The 20,795-nt window shown below is 56.0% G+C and overlaps 1 protein-coding gene across 2 annotated transcripts in view; it reads left to right on the forward strand.

Annotated features, from left to right (window-relative positions):
• PPFIA4 (PTPRF interacting protein alpha 4) overlaps positions 1-20,795 on the forward strand; it is a 64,243-nt gene continuing 43,448 nt past the window's right edge. For both annotated transcript variants that reach the window (XM_074563970.1, XM_074563971.1), the window contains exon 1: positions 1-80. The gene's annotated coding sequence lies outside the window, so the exon portion shown is untranslated. The remainder of the gene's footprint in view (positions 81-20,795) is intronic.

Here is a 20,795-nt window from a genome sequence, read left to right on the forward strand (position 1 = left end):
GGCGGGCAGCGGGAGGCGGTGGCGGCGGCGGCGGCGGCGGCGGCGGCGGCAGCGGCGGCTTCCAGCGACTTCGGCGGTCGGTGAGTGCGGGCGGGGCCGGGCGGCCCCACGCTGCCCACGGGGGATGCTTCGCCCCCCGCGGGGCCGGGAGGAGGATGCTCTGCCCCCCTGGGCCCCCGGTGGGGCCGGGCAGGGGGTGCTCAGCCCATCTTCTGCCCCCCCTGTGGGGCTGGACTCGAGGGGGCTTTACGGCTTTTGCCCCCGCCGGGATGCTCTCCACCCCCCGGGGATGCTCTGCTGCCCCTGTGGGGCTGGGCCGGTGGGGCTTTGCTCCCCGTTGCCCCCCGGGTGGTGCTGGGCTGGGGATGCTCTGCCCTGCCGTGCCCCGCGGGGATGCTCTGTCCCCCGGGAGGGGGTGCCTCAGGCCGGGGGTGCTTTGTCTCCCACCCCGTTACCCCTTGGAGGGGGTGTCTGAGCCAGGGGGTGTGCTGAGCTCTCCCGTTTCCCTTGGGTTGAGTCTGGGCTGGGGAGATGCCATCCTCACCCCGGAGCTGTGTTGTGGGGGGGGCTTGCTGTCCCCCAGCATTAGCCCCATGCCGGGCCTCTGAGCCAAGGGGTTGCTGTGCCCCCCACACCACTGGCCCCAGACCAGGGGGCTGAGCCAGGCAGATGTGTTGCCCCATCCCCGCTGGGGTGCAGGCAGGAGGGGTGAAGGGGTGGACGTATCCACCCCGCTGGAGGCTGCACGGTGGGGGGGGGCAGTGATTCCTGTAACCCAGGAGTGGGGAGGGGGGTTCATTGATGTTCACCTGCTCTCCCCCTGGCAGCCCCCCAGTATGGTCCCAAGCTGTCCCTTTGCACCCCCTACCCCCATGCTTCCACCTTACGCTGCGGGGGGGGAGGGCAGGCATCCTGGTGAGACTGGTCTTACCCTGGCCTTCTCCTGCTCCTCTGATTTCCCAGCGCTGAATCCTCCCGCCTCCCTCAGTACTGTCTCCAGCCCACGAGCATCTGCCCTGCGAGCATCCACCCAGTACCAAGCTCGGGGCTGGATCAGCCCCATGAGTATCCGCCCTGCGAGTGTCCCCCCAGCACTGAGCTCTGGGCTGTATCAGCCCCAGTGAGCGTCTGCCTGTCACCGAGTTCTGGGCTGGACCAGCTCCTGGAGATGCTCGCCAGACAGATGCTCGTGGGGCTGATTCGGCCTGGAGCTTGGTACCAGGTAGTTGCCCACCAAGCTGGGCCAGCTCAGAACTGGGCAGGTGCTCACCAAGCTGGTCCAGCCTGGATGTTGGCACTGGCTGGATGCCCATTGTGCTCGGGGCTGGACCAACCCAGTGAGCATCCAGCCAGCCTGGCTAGCTCCAGCTGTGCTCACACTGGTTCCCATCCTCTGTCGGCTGGTGCCGTCTCGTCACGGCTGTGGCAAGCTGCCTCCAGACACCATGATTTTCTCCTGAATAATACCAGTCTTAAAGGGCTTGTTTATCCCCTAAATTGCATCATTATTACAGCAATTGGCTTAGGAAGCTGGGTTTTGTTAAAGCTGTGCAAAACCTTCTGGGGACGCCCTGGTTTTGGCCAAGTCAGGGTTGGCAAAGTATTCATTTAAGCTTGTTTGCCACCATCTGCTCATACACTGGAATGAGGTTCTGCTGGTGGGTTTGACACCACTGTGCCACTTTGCGAGCACGAGCTGGTGCAGAGGAAAGGTGTGAGCTGGAGTTTGGTATCTGGGTGAACGTGCCTATGCGGTTCCGGAGTTTCTTGGTTACAGTGCTGCCCAGGCTTTAGAGGAGATGGAAAGTTGATGTCTTTGTAGCTCTGATAGTCCGGGAGTCTCCCGTATCTCTGCTCTTGGGGATGCCACGATGTGCTGCTCCCTGTGTCTGTGGGTGGTGCTGACTGGGGAACAGGACTGATTTCTGGGGACTTCCCTGGAGATTTGTCAGGGAGCCGCCAGCACAGGTCGCTGGTGCTGTCGCCCCGGCACTTGGAGGTGCTCAGGTGCATGGTTGACTTCCCAACTTTGGTGCTCCTCCTGCATCTCTTTCCCAGGAGGCAGACGAGAGGTAGTTTGGGTCCTATATCACTGGCTGGAGGGTCAGGGGGACCCCCTCAAACTGGCATGTTCCTGAGACACCAGTGGTGGGACTGAGGGACAAATCTGGCTTTCCGGGGTGGCCAGCTCAGCTGTGGCTTGGCAGATGTGGGATTAAATGACTCATCCATCTCCGTGCAGCTTTCTGGCTTCATGGTGAGGGTGAGTGAGTCTTGCTGTGCACCGGTGGCTCGGTCCAGCTGTGCCTCGGCACTCGCCAGCAGTTGAAGTGCAGATGCTGGGGGATTGAACTGGCTGAAGATTTGGGTTCCTGCCTGTCTCAATTGTCTCAGAAAGTGATGGGAGTAAAAACCACCCTGAAAAACTCCTGGTCTGTGTCTTTTGAGGGCCCTTTTTGCAAGCCTTGCCCTTTCAGACAGCTCCCGCTGGGGTGTGGGGGATAGGGACAGGGACGAGGGTGCTGGTGTGAGGAGGAGGGGGCTGAGTGGGTGTGAGCTGGGCAGGTGATGGGGTTGTGGTGTGCTGGCTGTGATGTGATGGTGGCTGTGAGTCAGTGCTGGGTAAGAGCCTGACACTGAAGCTGTGGGAGGCAGCCCTGGAGCCTCAGAAGGTGCTGAACCCAAACTGGGACCCAACTGGAAATGCTTCTGGAGGTCTCCACTCTCCGGGGACAGGGAGTGACTTTGGCATGGGTGTCTGTCCACTGCCTGGGCAGTGCCATTTCATGTTTTCCAGCAAAGCAGAAAGATACGGGATTCTTTAGCAAACCTTGAAACCTTATTTTACAATTCATTTCCTCCTCGAGAATGGTTTAGTGAGTCTGAGGTTTCCCAGACAGCTCCCAAAAGTGAGCTGGGAGGTCTCCAGGCTATTAACTGGAGGGGAAGGAGATGTTGGATCCATTGCCCGTCTCTCTTCCCAGAGAGGTGTTAAATGCAATAACAAAGCCCCACTTTACAGATGCTTCCAGTGAAATGCCAAGTGCCAAGTGTGGAGGTGACGGTCCTGAGGGAGGGTGAGGGCTCTGGCGTGGGCTCCGCAGGTGGGTCCAAGCCCTGGCCAGGCTCCTGAGGGACGCAGTTGGGAATTATCAGTGCTGAAAGGGCTCCTCTGTGAGCAAACGATGCCAAAAAGCTTGGAGGTGGGTGCACGTGTGGGTGTGCTCACACGAGTTGGCATTTGGGAGGGAGGAAGGGAAAATATCACATGAAACAACTGCAGCGTTGGGGGACAGGTCTGCATTTGGGCCCATCTGGAGCAGAAGTAGTGAAAAATGATTCAAGACTCTTTGCTAAAAAAAGTTCCGCTGATATGATTGGATTTTGCTTCTCTTTGTGCTGTGGTCAAGCAGGTTAAAATCCTTGTGGGGACATCATGAAGCCCTCTGTTTAATTTGCACACAGAATCACAGCATGGCAGGGGTTGGAAGGGACCTCTGGAGATCACCCAGTCCCACCCCCTGCCAAAGCAGCGTCACCCAGAGCAGGTGGCACAGGAACGCGTCCAGGCGGGTTTGAATGTCTGCAGAGACGGAGACTCCCCCACCTCTCTGGGCAGCCTGTGCCAGGGTTCTGCCACCCTCACAGCAAAGAAGTTCCTCCTCATGTTGAGAAGGAACTTCCCATGGGCAAGTTTGTGCCCGTTGCCCCTTGTCCTGTCCCCGGGCACCACTGAGAAGAGCCTGGCCCCATCCTCCTGACACCCCCCCTTTCAGTATTTATCAGCATTGATAAGGTCCCCCCTCAGCTGTCTTTTTCCAGACTGAAGAGACCCAAATCCTCCAACCTTTCTTCATCAGAGAGGTGTTCCAGTCCCCTCAGCATCTTGGTGGCCCTTTGCTGTCCCCTCTCCAGCAGTTCCCTGTCCCTCTTGAACCGGGGAGCCCAGAACTGGCCCCAGTGCTCCAGCTGTGGCCTCCCCAGGGCAGAGCAGAGGGGGAGGATGAACCTCCCTCCACCTGCTGGCCACACGCTTCTTGATGCGCCCAGGATGCCATTGGCCTTCTTGGCCACCAGGGCACATTGCTGGCTCATGGGCACCCTGTTGTCCACCAGGACTCCCAGGTCTCTCTCCACCAAGCTGCTCTCCAGCAGATCACCCCCAACCTGTCCTGGTGCAGGGGGTTATTCCTCCCCAGGTGCAGCACCCGACACTTGCCCTTAATGAATTTCATAAGGCTTCTCTCCGCCCAACTCTCCAGCCTGCCTGGAGGTGAGGATCCCCTAAGGAATGAAGTGGGTGTTCATCTCTCATTTTTGTGCAGATCCGTGTGTGGAGCCACCCCCCTGCCCCTCAGCCCCTGTGCAGCGCTGGTGGTGCAGCGAGGAGGTGGAGGGATCCTGGAGCTGGGTGCCAAACCTTTGCCAAAAGACAGGGCCAAAAGTCACTGGCCAGGAGGGGACTCACCCTGTGTCCTCCAAGTTGCCCTTCCTTTCCTCAGTCTCCACCCTGGTGTTTTAAATCAGCTCATGGGTCTCTCGCTCCAACGCTGTAATCCTGCAGGACTGACAAGGCTGGAATTTATCTGAAATGCAGATATATTTTTTTTCAGCTCCCGGTTTCCAGTTTCTGCCACGCTTCTCTTAGCAAGTGCGAGGAGGCACCGGCTGGGTGGCTGCCTTTAATTGCATTGGGAAAAAAAAAAAAAAGGAAGAAAACAAGTGGCAGATGAGAGCTCATTTCCCCCATCCTCATGTCCGTTGCGGCCGATTTCCAGGAGAGGGCAGTTCCCAGGGTTTTTTGCTGCGTGATGCCTCTCTCTCCCGCAGCCTCCGAGCCGCCGTGCCGAGCCCCTGCCACTGTGTGCCTGCGGGTCGCGGAGGCAGTGCCATGCCAGGGAACGCCGGGGCACGGGCCCAGCTCCTCCGCGGGGAGGTGAGATGTTGACAGTGTGCGGCCGATTTCTTTAAATAGCGAGCACTGTGCTGCGAGGATGTGCGGCAGGGAGGGATGCTCTTCCTGCTTGGACTCTCCATCCATCCTCTCAGAGGGGAGAGGATCCATCGCCAGGGAGGGATGGCACAGCAGGGGAAGGGACCTCCTCCCAAAATCACTGCCCATCCACCAGGCACATTGATTTAAAGCTCTCGTTTACACCCTTTCCTGGTAGAAATGAATTTTCTCCATGATTACAGATGGGTTTTACCTCCCTGGCTAGCATCGTTGGCGGTGTGGCTAATGTGCCGGGACAGAAGAAACGCGCTGCTGTGGGGCTGGCGGCCGCGTTGTGGCCTGGGGGGTTTGATAGCCAGGAGGTAGGAGCTGGGCTGCACATCGGATGGCCGGAGCCTGGGGAAAGGGGGATGTTCGGCCGCGCTGCCAGCCCAGTGCTCACCTCTCAGGGAGTCTCGTTAGTGCAGTGCATCCTCAAACGGATCCTCTCCTGCCAAAGGCTGGCCTTTCTGGCTTCCAAAATCTGGAAGGGTGTTTATAGCCTCGCCGTGGCATTAACACAGGTGTCATAAACATGATCTCAAGTTCTTAATCGTGAATAAAATATTCACGATTTTATTGGCTGGTGGTGGTGCCTACTACTATTCTCCATCCAGAAATTCATGGTTCCAGGGGCTGCAGACAGTGAGGGGAAAGATGGGCTTGTACAAAGTTTACAGCCTCAATAATCCAGTTAATCTGCCCAGTAATTCCGTGCCCGGCAGCTATACTAACTAAATCTTGGCCTCTTTCGAGCATCCCCCCCCAGACTGTTTTGCAGGAAGGAGTCAAAAAAGGTCCAGAGATTATTTTTGGCTGTGGCTGATTTATTCGCACGCTGATCAGCCAGGAGAGGAAGTTATTCTGGTCCCAAACTGTCCCACATAACGCGCAAGTACCTTGTGCGAGTGCGATTTCTCTGGGCGAGGTTGCGAGATGACGTTCTCCTTTGAGGGACTGAGCTCTCATAAAGCACCTTGTTGGCTCACTGTCCTGCGAGCCCACTCGGGGAGCTCAAATCAGGCCAGAGCCCCACAGCCAGGGGATACGGGCTCTGCGCCCTCCTGTCCTTGGGGACAGAGCTGAGCCCTGTGTCCCTGGGGTGATGGAAAGCACTGTGCCTTGACATTCCTGCTCCATCCAAGGGAGCACCCAGCTAGATTGTGGGTCTCCCTGGGTGAGACCTGGGTTCGGAGGGTGCAGGGCAGCGTTTCGAGGCTCGTTTGGGCACAGCATCGTTTCGAGGCTCAGGAAGCACCGCGGTGTCTTGGCCAGTTTCTCTGCAGGGTGGGGTAGCCGTGGTGCTCTGAGTATCTTCTCCCTGTGTTTGCTTTCCCTGGCATGCTGCGAAGCTGAGCTCCCCGCTTTTGGGAAGGGGTGGTGGGAATGAAGTGTTGAGGGTGGGCACGGCCAGATCCTGCTTTTCTCCTGTGTCTGCACAAGCGATTGTTTCCATGGGGCTTCCCAGTGTCACCACAGCTGGTTTCTGGACAGGGCTAGTGGGGGTCAGGCAGGGTGGGCATCACTGGGATGTGTTGCTGCTGGTGCCTTTGCCATCCTGTTGTGCCGGTAACGTGTTTACCTTCCAGCTGAGGATGCGTCCCCCTGCAGAGGTGCTGGTTGCAGTGGAGATCCTGTCCCCATGCCACCCCTCATAGTTGCTGTGGGGCTGGGAGCATCAGCGGTGGCGACGTCCGACGGATGCACTGCTGGCATGGGCGAAGGGGGACCAGATCCCCACATCTGCAGTGCGGAGGCAGGCAGGGCCGAAAGTGAGCCCGACATTTGGGCGAAGGCAGACCGGGGAGGATTGCAGGAGGCTTTGTGGGTAGAGAGGAGCTGCAAACCCAAGCCCCTAAAGGACCCAAGCCCCTAAAGGACCCATGGAGGTGTTGAGCGAACCAAATGCTGGCTGCTGCTTTGCTGCTTGGAAAACCTGGCTGTGCTAGAGAGCAGATGAGTGGAATTCCTGGAGATTCCCATCTGCCTGCTGAGAGTTGCTGTCCTCACTCCTCGCCAGCATCAAAGCACCTGGAGGCAGGTGCTCGCGAGTTTCTTTGGGACACCGGGGATGGAGTGAGGTCTCTAAGGTCACTGCCAGCATCCCTTGGAGAGACCCCTCCCTGAACCTTTCTGGGGGCTTGGGCTCTCCAGTCACCACGTGCAGAATAACATGGCTTAACTAATTTTAACCCATTAAGTGTTTAATTGGAGCCAGAATGCTCATCTCTCCTCATCTGAGCTGTTTTTCCTTTGAGCCCAGATCCAGAAAGGGTTTGCTTTGCTGCTTTTACCTGTCTGATATCCAGCTGTGCCACCCAGAGAGCAGCTGGTGTTTGAGGGAAAGAGAACACTTCCCTTTGCTCCTCCCCAGCGTCAAAACCTGGATGATAATCACTCCATTATTAACAACACTTTGGGGCTGCCATATAAAAAAACCAGCATTTCCCCTCCCTTTTTATCATCTGCTTCTAGTTAATTTAGTTACAAGACTTTTGCAGTGGCCATTTTTGGAGATGGCGATCAGAGCATCTCTGCAAGCAGAAATGGCTTTCATTCTGCGTGTCCTTTGTGTTTACACATATATAAAGAAATTTTGTCCCTTAAAATGAAGCTGAAATAAGCCCCAGCATTGCTGATCACTGCATGGCTCTTCATGAGCACTGGTGTCGCTTTCAAATCACACGTCGTCAATAAATCTAATTCTAACTGCCCTGCAGCAAATGGCATCAGCCTGCACTTTGAGATCTCTCCCACACGCACTCCCGCTGCCTAAAAATACCAGTGCTTTAATTCTCAAATGACTTGGCTATTGTACAGCCACCATTTTTTTATTTAAATATTGCTGCATGGCTCAGTGCAGGACATCTGTTACGCTACAAGGGGTGAAATTGTGCTCTTGAGATCTGGTCCTTAAGTAAGGCAGTGGCTGTGTCGATCTTTGGGGCAAATGAACGTTTATTACTTTTACTCTCTGTGGTGTGAGGTGTGTAAATCAGGGGTGCAGCAATGTTCAGGGAAGCGGGATCCAGGAGGGGAAACTCATCCCTGATACGGCATTAAGCGAAATACCCCCCAAAACTCATCCTTTCCCCAAAGAGATGGAGCCTCAAGTGGCTGCCAAAGAAAATGCCATCGTTGCTGGTGACCTTCCCGGGGAAGGACTGGCACGTGTGCTGGCAGTGGCCAGCGAGGGCTGTTCCCATCTCAGTACAGGATGTGGGAAAGCCACTTCCAAAATCCCTTCCGGCGCATCACCGGAGCCCTCCAAGCCCTTCAGCTGTCCACGCGGCGAGGAGAGCGGAGATGAACGGGCCCGTCTGGCCAGCGTTACCCACAGGATGCTCTTGTGTCCAAATAGCTGCGTGCTTTAGGAGCTGCCGAAAATGCAGCCTACTGCGCTTCGTCCCTGTTAACCCTCCGTGTGTGTGTCCCAGGTGTCTATTCCATCCTCTTTGCAGTAAATATATAATTTACATTTACATGTCTGGCTTTGAGATGTGCAATACAGGGAAGGGGACTGACTGCTTTGGTTTGAGCAGCTGGGTCGCTCTTTAGTGGGCGAATGCAGAGGACGCGCTGGGGTTTTCAGTTCATACAGGGCACTGGGCAGACTGGTGTGTAACTCACAAGCAAGCATGCTTTTTTTCCCTGCGGATTTCAGACTCTTGACCTTCCTGGGCTGCTGGCAGGGCAGGGGGAGCTCATCAGTCGGTCTATGAATGAAGCCAAGGGCTAATGTCACGTTCTGTGACCTTGGGGTGAAGTGGCAAACTGGCTTTGAGGCATCGACTGGGGGATTTTGGAGCAGTGCTGGATGCGACGGATGTGGAAATTTGAGTTCAGCATTGCTGGGAGGTGCTGAGGCTATAAAACATGAGCGGTGCTCTAAACGGATGTGTTTCTTTAGGAGACTTTGGATTGAAGGTATTTGGATTTTCCTCTCTCCATCTCCATGCGATAAACCCTCACGCTGCTGGGGGAGTTGGTTTCTGAGCTGTAAACGCAGCCTGGAGCAGTGGGTGAGCACAGGCTGGAGGCACACACAGCTGACGGGGTTGGCTGGTAGCTGGGAGTCCTACACCCTGCTGCAATATCGTTATCATTATCAGACACAAGCGTTGATAATTCCCCCTGTCTTGCAAAAACCAAAAAGTATATTTTGGAGGCTGAAAAGGTGAGGATACGGAGGATGTCTGCCCCACGGAGCTGGCAGACACTGGCTGCTTGGTTTCCTCCTCTCTCCACTGCAAGTAGGAGGAAATCCAACCGCTGGAGATGCCAAGGAGGTGCTGCCACTGCCCTAGGGTGGGGACAAGGGTAGTGACCCATCAGGAAGAGCCACCCTGTCTGTCAGACCAAGATGTGGCAGGTCCTCCATCACTCAGTGCCTGGACTTTCTCCTTCCAAGGATTCTTGCCTCCACACGGGCTGACCTGCTGTGCCTCGAAATGCCAAAAACCTGCTGCATAGAAGGAAGCAGAAGGACCTTCCCATGCTGCTGCCTTCACCCTGAGCTTTTTTCCCCCTCTTTCCTTCAGTGCAGGTGTGTACACAAGGAGAGCAATCATGGGTCAGCTCCCGCGTAGTCACTGGTGAGCTGGAGGTTTGTCTGAGCCTGTTCTCCCAAAAGCATGAGATTTTGCAGGATTTATCCCCAAATGATCAGGAACTGCTTACAAACACCCAAGTTAACCAGTCTCTGGGACAGCTGGGACCTTCGTGGTCTCCTTTTGCCCCTCTCCATCCGCATTGGCTTGGATTGAGGCTGATCTGCTTTGAGGCAGCTGCCAAGTTCACTTGGTGGCACCCAAAGTTTTTGTAAATCTGTGAGGACTCATGGGCACAGGCCGGGTGCTAATAACACCAGTAACCGGGGCAGGCTGGCCGTGGAGAGCTGGTCTGGACTGGTGGTGGTAGGAGGAGGATGCTAAGGAGAAGGCAATGGTGGCCACTGTGGTGGCTTTATTGCCTCCAAGTCTTCGTCCGAAGATGATGGTCTGGTTTGAAAGAGTCCGGCCTCTGCACAGCCACAGCTCCCGGCTCCCCGCTGGCCTCGACCTTGCTCCGGCAGGGAGATGTGTGCAGTTTGGCTTTCCCTTCTTGTTGTTTTCCAAAAAGCAAATATTGTCAGCTTCAGAGCAACTCTGGCCATATTGTGTGCATATTAATGCGGAGCCAGAGCAAGGCTCGGCACGCGTGTGTCTGCCTCCGCGGATAGCTGGGGTGGGAGCTGGGTATGTCACATCGGGGTCTCTGCTGGGGGGGCGTCGGAGGGATGTTATCTGCAAATGCAGCTCACGGACGGCTGGGGAAGCGGTGGAGAGAGATGCCAAGAGGGGGAGGCTGCTGCAGGGAATCTGAGTCCCTCCTGCCTGCAAAACCCTTCGCGCTTGTGAGATGCCGGAGAGGGAGATCGGCTGGGGACGGCTAGCTTGTCTCCGTGCTGGGAGCAGGAAAGGGGCTTTGTGTCAGCATTGGAAGAGCAAGAGCAGCGTGGCTTCAGCTCAACATCTCGGGCTGGGCTGGAGCTGCCTTTGCTCCGGAGAGGGAGGCAGAGAGCCCGCAATGCTGCGTGACACTGAGACAGCCCAGACACTCCTCTCCCCGCTGTCACCGCAGCAGCCTGGAGAAGCCGGGGCCGTGCGAGGCCGCGCTGCCTAACGTGGGCATCGGCTGCTGCCGGCTGCGGATGCCCCGGCTCAGCTCCTCTGAAGGTGGGATGGTCCCTGGGGGGTCGGAGGTGTGGGTGTCCCCTCGTGGGGACGCTGGAGGGACTGCTTGGTTTACTTTTCCACTGGGGATGCTGGCAGCTGGCTTCCCGCCGCACTGATGGTGCTGCAAGTACCCTGAGGAAGCAAGGTAGCGTCCACGCTCCTCCCCTCAAGCAGAGCAAGGACCTGTGATGTGGTGCAGCGGCAGCATGGCCCAGGGCTGTCAGGAGAGCAGGATGAGGCCCTCTGTAAAGGATGCTTCAAAATATGGAAGCAGTTAACCGCCGCTCCTAGAGTGGTCGGCGGTGGGGTAGCCTGGGGCTGCTGTCTCCTGCAGCTGCTGTCACCCTCCTGGCCGGCACGGGCTCTCAGCACCCCAAATTTCTCACAGGTCACCCCAGGTACACCTCCAAAAGTCAGCCCACCACTGTAGTCTCCCGGATGGTTTTCAGGGGTGAGCAGAGCCATTCTCAGGTGCTTGCTCTCCATCCCGCTTGTTCTCCAGCTGTTCAGCTTCCCCCATCATATCTGTGTTCTCATCAGTCATTATTTCTCTCTAAGGGTGAAGGCTTTTTAATAACGGCTGACATTTCAGCCATTTTTGAGTCATTTCCTTTCTTCCACTCCAATTTTCATCCTCTTCTTCATAACTAGGAAGCCTTTCTTTGTCCTCGGCCAGAGGGCAGGTGTCTGTTATTGCCTCTGTTATCATATTCCAGGAGGTTTGATCGGGTTAATGAAAATCCTTCTCTCTTTCTCTTGCGTGTCGCTTCCAATCCTATCTTCTTTAGCCTGGTTTCTTAAGGAAATTAAACTAAAGGGCTTTTGTCGTCACGGCCTTTTCTCTCCCTCCGTTTCTTTTAAGCGTGTTGATCTCTCTTAGCAAATCCGATGGGGTGGAGAGCTCGGAACGCTCGGGGGCTTGCGATGGCTGGCGGGGACGACAGAGCCAGGCGATACCCCAGAGGGGCACGGTGCAAGGGGCCGGTGGTGGTCCAGTGGGCTGGGGCTCATCGCCCAGAAAACAGGGCTGCAGATCCCACCGGCAACACGAGGGGTGCTGGGGCTGTATCCCCAAGCCCGTTAGCTGGGATAACGGGCTGCATCACCTGGGTTTTTTTGCTGCCCAGCTTCTTTTTTCGTGTGTTCAGGAAGGGAAGCAGAGCAGGAGAGTCGCTCTGGCCTCGCAAATGGGGTGTTAGTCTGGGTTTCGAGAGACCTGGGCTGTGTTTTCAGCCGCAGACTCGCGCGTGGCTGCGCTCGAGGGCTCTTCCTGCAGCAGTAGGAGCTGCAGCTGCTTTGAGCTAATCTGTTGGAGTGTGAACTGCAGTGACAGAGGAGCCGGCGGAGATTTTCCGCTGCTGTCCATGCTACAGCAGGGAGAGGCGGTAGAGCTTTTCCAGCGGTTGCTGCAAAATCTCATTCCCTGGTAGTGACGTGGGGATTTCTGGCGAGGGAAATCTTGGGGGTCCTGGGAGAAGCACAACGTGCAGTCGGTAGTTCAGGTGCATCAGTGGAAAGGGACCAAAGTGCTTCTTGGTGTGTCCTTGGAGCTCATTGCCCTTTGCAACAAGGGATGGGCTACCTCATGGTGTGTCCCCTCCTTTCCCAGCCTAGCGTGGGGACAGGGATCGTGTCAGGATGGGGAGGGGTGTTTGCTGAAGCCCTGCGGTATGGAGATGCTCTGCCCAGGTCTCGCAGTGGGGAAGCAACCTGTCTGCTTGGCAATTTGGCTGGAGACTTGGCTTTTCTGGGGATAAGTTACTGCTCGTTGGCACCGAGTCGTGTTGTAGATCTGCACTCTGAAGGTTTCACCCTTGCTGTGCTGTGTCCTTCACTTTGCATGTACATCTGGTGTTTCTTTTGGGCAACCTGTTCTGCTGTTCTCACTTCAGCATTCATCCCTCAGGCATGGAGCCTTGCTGGACCTCAGCATGGCCCACTGTTGGAGGAGGAGATCAGGCTTACCAGCAGGAGCTGTGCCTCGTCCTCTGCCTGGTCCCACCAGGCACCTTCCTCTTCCTCTCCCTTGAGGTCCTTCCCAACGTGGGGGGCTTGCTGGGTGGCACCAACCCTTGGCACTTGTAGCCTAGCAGTGAGCAGTGTCCTCACCAGATCCCCATGTGCTCCCTTCTCCTCGGAGATCCCCAAATATGCAATCCCATTAAGGGGGACGCACAGCAGCGGCTCTGCATCCCAGCATATAGTGCATCCCTTTCACCTTGCTCAGCTCCTCCACATACTTATGGTCTGCTGGGTGAGAAGGCTTGATGGTAGGAAGACAAGACTAGCCCTGATGCCACCATGGTCATGCATGATGTGCATGTTTGGGGTGTGTTTCAGAGCTAGGTTTCTTAACCAAGTGTGAGATGTGGATAAAGGTAGAAGAAGGGCTTGGCAGTGGCCCCTGCTCAGGAGCTGGGTGCTTGCACGGTTTCTCTTTCCAGGGAGGGTTTTGGTTTTCCTTTGCTCTCTCCAGCCTCTCTTTTGATGGTGGTGAGATGGGCTCTGTAATTGAGGAGATCCCAGCTGAATAATCCACTGAGGAAGCTGCTAATTTGAAGACATGTCTGTAATAATTAAATCATTATCTGGAGGGAAGTAGAGAACAGATACCAAAACGGGGCTAATTAAAATCCAAACCCAGGATGACTTGGGCCTTGGGCCAGAGCACAGCATAGTCTGTTGGGGATGTCTTCATGTGTAATTGCTTTTCAGAACATCAGTCCCACCAGAAAACCCATCTGTTCCCCCTCACGAGACCAAGACTGACCCAGAAACTGTCTTGTCTTGTCCTGTCCTGTGTTACCCAGACCAGACACAGACAGAGGATGGCCATATGCTTCACAAAGGGCAGAAAGGGTGGTGAGACCCAATTTGGGAGAGCATTTGGTTCTTGGGCCTCAGGAACTAGATTCTTCTGTATCTCTGGAAGATTTGGTCCTTATCTTTCAACCCTCAGGCTTGGCTGATGCTCCTTGGAAATACCTTGAGATCTAGAAGCAGGGTAGGCTCATTATCTATGCCTACTCCATGCATGGAAGGATTTGGACCTGGGAAGAAGGTGGCTTTGACTGTAGTGGGAGATGAGTCTTGTTCAGGTTGACTCCATGTCAGGGGTGGGAGCACGTTGGGAGAGGTTTTTATGTGCTGCATCACCTGTAAGGATGCAGTGCATTGGCCTGGCCCTTGAGTTATCCTCGGGTGTCGGCTCTGAATAGGTCCAAGGAGGTGGAGGTGTCTCTGCCAAGCTGAAACGTAGTGGCCGGCAGGTGTGGTTGTTGATGTAGGAGGTGAGAAGGGGTCCTCGGACAGCACTTCATGTTATGCCATGGAGATGGCAGATCTACAGGGTGGGTGTTAATGTGCGTACCCAGAGGTGCCATGAATGCTTTGCCTGAGACTAGTCAAGCTTGAAGTCCACCATGTCCTTCAGTAGGGCCAAGCCCTTTGCAAAGGAGAGTGCTTAAAAATCTCACCTCCCATTTTCAAGATTCGGGGTCTGGGGTAAGTTCAATCCCCTTAATTTCCTGCACTGGATGGATTTCTGCATCAGGGAGATGGTACTGCGCTGTCTGCCTAGACTGAAGGTCCTCCTGTGGGTGGTAGCAAGGTGAAACCCAGCAACAAGCATCGCTTCAGACGAGCTGGCCTTGAATCACTGTATTTTGGCAGGGAAGGGCTTGCAGCTGTCCGAACCAGGCCCCTTCCAAAACTGGTTGAGATAAATTGGTGCATTTGCCTAGTGGAGACAAGGTCAGGGAGCTCTGTCTATCAGGTGTGCGCATCCTGAGCATCGCTCAGCAGATGCCACTGTGTCGGCACGGCAGATAAAGGTCATCTCAGGTAGCCTGGTGGAGAGGAGGGCATGGCACAGGGCGCCAGGCAGGGAGCCACTTCTGCTTGGGTGAGCATCCCACCAACCCCTGACACATGTTCTTTTATTTCCCCTACGTTGCCCTGGAGGGACTGCAGCATTGCAGCAGCGCAGCGCTGGCACTGCGACGGTGACGTGGTGGGTCTCGGGGATGGGCTGCCTTGGGCTGAACCATCCCTAAGCCAGCGCTGGTGGAGCTGGGTTCTGCTTGGTCTAACGTCTGCAGGAACAGGGCACTGTAGGATGCTCAGGGTCCAAAATCGCGTCAAAAAGAAGCCAGAAATTTAAAGCTGTCCGCAAAAATGGTCACTAAACCTTCTAGAAAATGTTGGCTCAGCTTCTGTGTTTGAGTTGTGTGTGGAGAGGGGCTCCCAGTCCCGTGTGCATCCTGTCGGCTTGTGAGCTTTAATATGCTGCTTGCTTTTAATAGAGAGGGCGCACGACATTGTCGTCTCAGGCAGCAGATGTGTTGCCAATGCATTGGGTTCATCCCCTTCCCTTTGTCCCCCTTCCAGGGATTTTAAGGTTTCCTGGCCACCACGGTTTTGAGTGCCCACACAGGAGAGCTGCTCAAACAGAGGGACCAGGACGGAAACCACCGCGCCTGCGTCTCTTCCAGCCAGTAGTGCACCAACGTAATTACCTACATTTAATTTCTTTAAAAGCCTGCTGAGCTGCAAACATGGTTCCCCCTTTCCCTGGTGATGTCTTACAGAGGTCGGCCAAATCCTGCTCTCGCCTCCTGCTGGGGCGGTTTGGGGGATCGTCCCTGCTGCCAGTGCTTGGCCGTGGGGCCACTCACTGCAACCCCATGTGTGCAGGAGCTCCTCGAAGTGCTGGGGGGGGACGACTGCAAAGTGCTGTGACGAGGGGCTTTGTGCTGTTGGGGAGTGGATGCTTCTTGGAGCCCCTTTGGGACGGACGGAAACACAAGCCAGGCTCGATGATGGCATGGTCGGGGCCACAACCTTTGAAGTCTTCTTCGGTGAGCTGGACTTGGCCGTGGGACCTGGCAGGAAGCTCGGTGGGGACAAGGGCACGAGCTCCTGGGGCTCTTGGTGCCGGGTGCGGGATCTGCCCGAGGTGCACTGGGTGCTGCCGGCAAGGACGCAGAGCTCACCGCATTAGCGTAGCTCCATGGAGCTGACATTTTAAGAGGGAACGAGTTGGAAATTGAGCTGAACTAATGCCCAGCGCTGCTTTTTGTGACAATAAATGCTCGGATGAGAGCTCTGCCGACACAGGGGAAAGCTGCCACCCTGCCGCAAACCACGACACTCCCCACGCTTTCTGGAGCAATTTCCTGTTAGTTCCCTCAATTTGAAGCTTGCGCTGCTTTTTCAAATCCCCCGAACCAGAGGAACAGTGCTGGGTCACTGCGTTTCTTCTGGCCAGTCTCTGCTCATCCAGCCTGGCGCTGAGCATCCCTACACCAGGTGCTGGTGCAGTGAAACAAGGACGAAGGCAGCACTGGCTATGCACTGTTGGGACCGTGGCAAGCAGGATGGGTGCCGGGATCTCTGAACTGGGACCGTGGCAAGCAGGATGGGTGCCAGGATCGCGGAACAGGCATGGCAATAGCGTGGGCTGGAGCATGCTCGCTTATCCCCAGATGCCCTGTAGTGCCGGCACCTTCTTGGCCTCTTTGGGGACATCTCAAGGGGCCGTTTGCCCTGTGACAGCCCCATCCCTCCCCACTGATATACCCAGACTCCCAACTGGGATGGGAACCGGACACGGACCTGTTGGAACGGGTCCAGCAGAGGGCCACGAAGATGATCCGAGGGCTGGAGCCCCTCTGCTGTGAGGACAGGCTGAGAGAGCTGGGGGGGTTCAGCCTGGAGAAGAGAAGGCTCCAGGGAGACCTTCCAGCCCCTTCCAGTCCCTGAAGGGGGCCTACAGGAAGGATGGGGAGGGACTCTGGATCAGGGAATGTAACGATAGGACACGGGGTAACAGCCTCAAATTGAAAGAGGGGAGATTTAGATTGGATATCAGGAAGAAATTCTTTACTGTGAGGGTGGTGAGGCACTGGAAGAGGTTGCCCAGGGAGGTTGTCAATGCCCCATCCCTGGAGGGGTTCAAGGCCCGGCTGGATGAGGCTTTGAGCAGCCTGGGCTGGTGGGAGGTGTCCCTTCCTGGGGCAGGGGGTTTGGAACTACATGATCTTTAAGGTCCCTTCCAACCCGAACCAGTCTGTGATTCTGTGAACCCTGTCCCCACTGGGACCATGCCGGGTAAGGAGCTGGCTGGTGTCTGTGGCTGCTCTGCCCTCCCGGCCACCTGATTCTGCTCTGCCTGCCTGAGCTGCAGGAGGTGGCCTTTCTGCCCCATAAGCCATGGGGGTCGTTAGCTGGGGTAGGGGGCTGCCAGTTAATGAAGAGAGAGGTGGAGGGGACTGGTGGACCTGTGTGAAGCCTGTGGGGGCTCTGCTCAAAGCTCCCTGCTGAGTCTAACACCGCTCGTGACATTCACAAAAAGCTTGATTTATTCTTCCTGGTCTTCTCCAGCACTTGAGTTCTCCATAGGGAACTGAACTTGCAAATCCCTTATATCTTCCTTGTGGACTATATCTAGGACAAATGAGCTCCAGGTGGAGTTTTTTCCATGGCAGGGTATTTTTGAGATGCTCTCTGTGGTTTCTCTGATGGCTAACAAGGGTTGAGCTAATTCCACCATTCTCCTAAAGAGGAATGACTTGGATTTTCCTCCTCAACTCAGTTCTCAAAGCATAGCATCTTCAGGACCTACACCTCGCTGGTGCAGTGAGCTGGGAACACAGTCCTCTCCTTCATGGTGTTTTGGGGACGTGCAAGGGCAGAGTGACTACCAAAAACTCCTTCTTGCAAGAAACAAGGCTTAAAACGCAAGGCAAATTCAGGAGAAGGCTTCCTGAAGAGCTGTCTGGCCAAGGCCGGCGCTTGGTGCTTTCCTGCTGCTATGGCTGGAGGCTCTGTGCCGGGCGAGCTTCAGCTGGAGGCTAATTTTGTATAACGAAGAGGTGCGGTTGAAGATGTGGACTTGCTCAATGGCGGGTTAGACAGAAGCAGACAGAGCTCTAGTGTCTGCGCCTTGCCCCCGGCCGCCTTTTAAATGTCACTCTCCTCGGATGTCCCCGCGCGGCTGCTTCTGCCATGCCGTGCCATGTCCTGGAGCTTGCCATGAACCGCAGGGGTGAGACGCCAGGAGATGACATGGGAACACGTGGCACAGGGTTAGTCCAGCCTGGGCTGGGGGCGGTCGGGGGCCGTTCTGCAGTTTGTCTCCATCTCTGCCTGCTCCTTGCAGGGACCAGTCCTGCCTTCTGTCCCCCTCTGCCGGCTTCATCCTCCCCTTCCAAACCACACGGGGACAGCCAAGATGCCAAAGGACCACGACTCAGCCAGGGAAGGTTGTGGTTATCCCTGGCATGAGGATGCTTGGGAGGAAGAGCAGGTTTCAGCCAGGTGGGGATTTAACCCCACAATCCTGCCTTGCCCTACGCAGAGCTGAGCAGCCACGGCTCTGAGATCCCATCCACCCACGTGTCCCAGGAGGGGTGGAGATACATGGGGTACGTCTGGGTTTTTTTCCCCGTGGGTGTTGCAGAGCTGTCCTGGCACTGGATCTGGTCTGATCACCCTCGGAGCCTGACTGCAGAGAGCTGAGAATCGCACTGGTGTCCCGCTCCCCACCAAGGCACCTCTGCCGCTGGGCGAAAGCTGTTTAGTAATTAGCTGTGCCATCAGCAAAGGGATTAAAGAAGTTGCTTAAGTTACTTAGCACAAGGAAGGGAAAGCAGAAGGAATACCCCCCCCCATCTCTTGAGTTACCAAAACCATCCAAGTTGCCTGTGGTTGGGGGTCATCCACTGCCCAATCAAGATGTTGCCGCTCTTCTTGAATAGGAAGGGCTAAAACCTCCCGTGTTTTGGTAGGAAGGAGGAAGGTGATGTCCTCATGCATCTGGGGAGCCCCTGGATTGTCTGCAAGCGGGACGGGGAGGGCTTGGGGCGCCGGTCTCACTGCCGTTGTCTCTGCTTGTGTGCTGAAGTGGTCAGTGGTGAATTGCTGAGCTCTGGAGGCCTCCCCATGGCGTGGGTCCTGCCCCAGACCATTGCTTTTCCCTCTCAGGTTGTGTTGGCCACAAAACCTCCCTGAGCGTGATGCAGGGACGTGTTCCCGAGTCTGCCCTGGTCCACGCTGGAGCCAGCAGCACTAGGCATTTCCGCGGTCTACGCTCAATGGCTCTGAACACCCTCTAATACTTCCCAAATTTCACATTGAAAGCCCAGTCTGCCTCTTCTCTGGCTCTCCAAACTACCTTCCTGGGCTCCTCCTCAACACCACTCAAAATTTGGTGAAGGATAGTGACAAAATGCTTCAGACCTGCCCCGGCAGGGCAGGGAGCGGGGTGCTGCTCTGGACCCCGCGGAGCTCACTGAGCCACGTTCCCTTTCCACCGTTCATGGAGCTGGCGGCCAAATTTTGTGATGGAAAATGGACAAATTGGCAAATTATTGCTGGGGCTGGTTGCACGGAGGGCTGTGCCCAGGGTGCGGGTGATGCTGCTGGCTGTGGAAGAGATGCCAGCGAGCTGGGCAACGCGGTGGAAACCCGGGATCTTGGGCAGATGAGGCACGCAAGCTGCTCAGGGCGAGCGTCGGGATGCCCACGGTGTTTGCCGTGGGGTTTCTTTACCACCAGCAGCCTCCTGTGTCCCCTGGGCTGGGCGCCGAAGCCCGAGCTGCCCGGGGGGCCGGGGTGGGTGAAGAGGCGCCTCTGCATCTTTTCACAGGGCTCGGGTGCACCCGCGTCGCAGATTTCAACAGCCCCCCTTCGTGCTGGTGACTCTTCCCCTATCGCTGAATAAATTAGCACCAGCAAGTGCTCACGGTGTGTGACTAAAGCAGGGCAGGGGCTGGTTTGGCAGCGAGGAGGAGAGGGCCCCCGGCTCCGGGGCGTCAGGCTCCCAGATGAAATAACTCCTCGTCAAAAGTGTCACGGGGGTGGGAGGGATGTACCCATGGCAAAACCTCAAGTGAAATCATGGAAAATCACCAGCCGTCCCTCCCTCCGAGTCTCAGCGACGGCTGAAGTTATGCCCTGCTAGTGGGGAAACTGAGGCACAAAGCCCCACTTTCCCAAAGCTGAGGGGACTTTTGCAGTGATGCCGCCTCTGTGACAAGCGCACGATTTTCTCCCCATGGTTTTAGACTGCTCCCCTCTGTCCTGTTGCCTCTCAAAGGAGTCTGCATCCACCTTGGGCTGGAAACCAGCCTGATTGCTGGGATCCCGGTGCTCACCTTCGCTTGCAGATTCATCTAGGGGCTGGTTCACCCTGACGTGCTGCTTCTAGAAGAGCCGTGGCGATTGCATTTCCCTCTGCTGCTTGTTTAAACTCACCTTGAATGAAGCCGAAGTCAAAGGCTTTGTCCTAACAGGGTTTTGGACGTAGGGTTTGGTTGCAAAGTTATGGAGAAAAAAGATGAAACAGCCGCATGCGCGCACAGGGATGGCGAGCAGACCAGCTATTGAGAGAGGAAATGATTGTAACCAGCGTTGTGGCTTTTTTGCGTCGGGTCGGTTGCTGTTAATACCCGTCCTTGTCTCCATGGATGGGTCTGAGGGCAGCCCACATCCCGGAAGAGGGATGAGCTCGGTGTCGTGCATCAGGCGCATCCTTCTCCTCCCTTCCAGGGAGTCGGGCTCGCGGCACAAAGTGGTTTCCCAACCACTCGCCCATGGAAGGAATCGGCATTTCTCGGGTGTTGCCAGCAGTCCCATCGTCTCAGTGATGCGGCCGTGTTTTTGTGGAAATCTACTACAAAACATAATGAGCGCAGGTGACTGGAGTGGAACTGTGGTGACCGGACCTGGGGGGTTTGGTTTGCGTTTTAATGGTTTGGGGTGACCCCTTTTGTCTGCTGGGGCAGGTCTGCAGCTGGCTGAAGTTCAGCTCAGGGGCGTGTTATGGTGACCACGTGCCCTGGTTTCACCAGCCACGCTTGCTGGGCTCCCGCCTGAGCTGGGATCCTCACTGGGATCCTCATGGCTTTACCAGCAACTTCAGGCCTGTGGTCCTCTTGCCAACCAGAGATGAAGTCTGAAGGTGAGCCTGGGCTTGCTGAGTCTCTTGGCCAGGTGTTGGGATCCCACTTGTCAGAGGGATCATCCAGTTTGGAGCCCCTCCAAGGCTCATTCCCATCTGCCATCTCACCCCAAAGTGCAAA

The sequence above is a fragment of the Larus michahellis genome, chromosome 21 (genome assembly GCF_964199755.1).
Source record: "Larus michahellis chromosome 21, bLarMic1.1, whole genome shotgun sequence".
Taxonomy (NCBI): Eukaryota; Metazoa; Chordata; class Aves; order Charadriiformes; family Laridae; genus Larus; species Larus michahellis.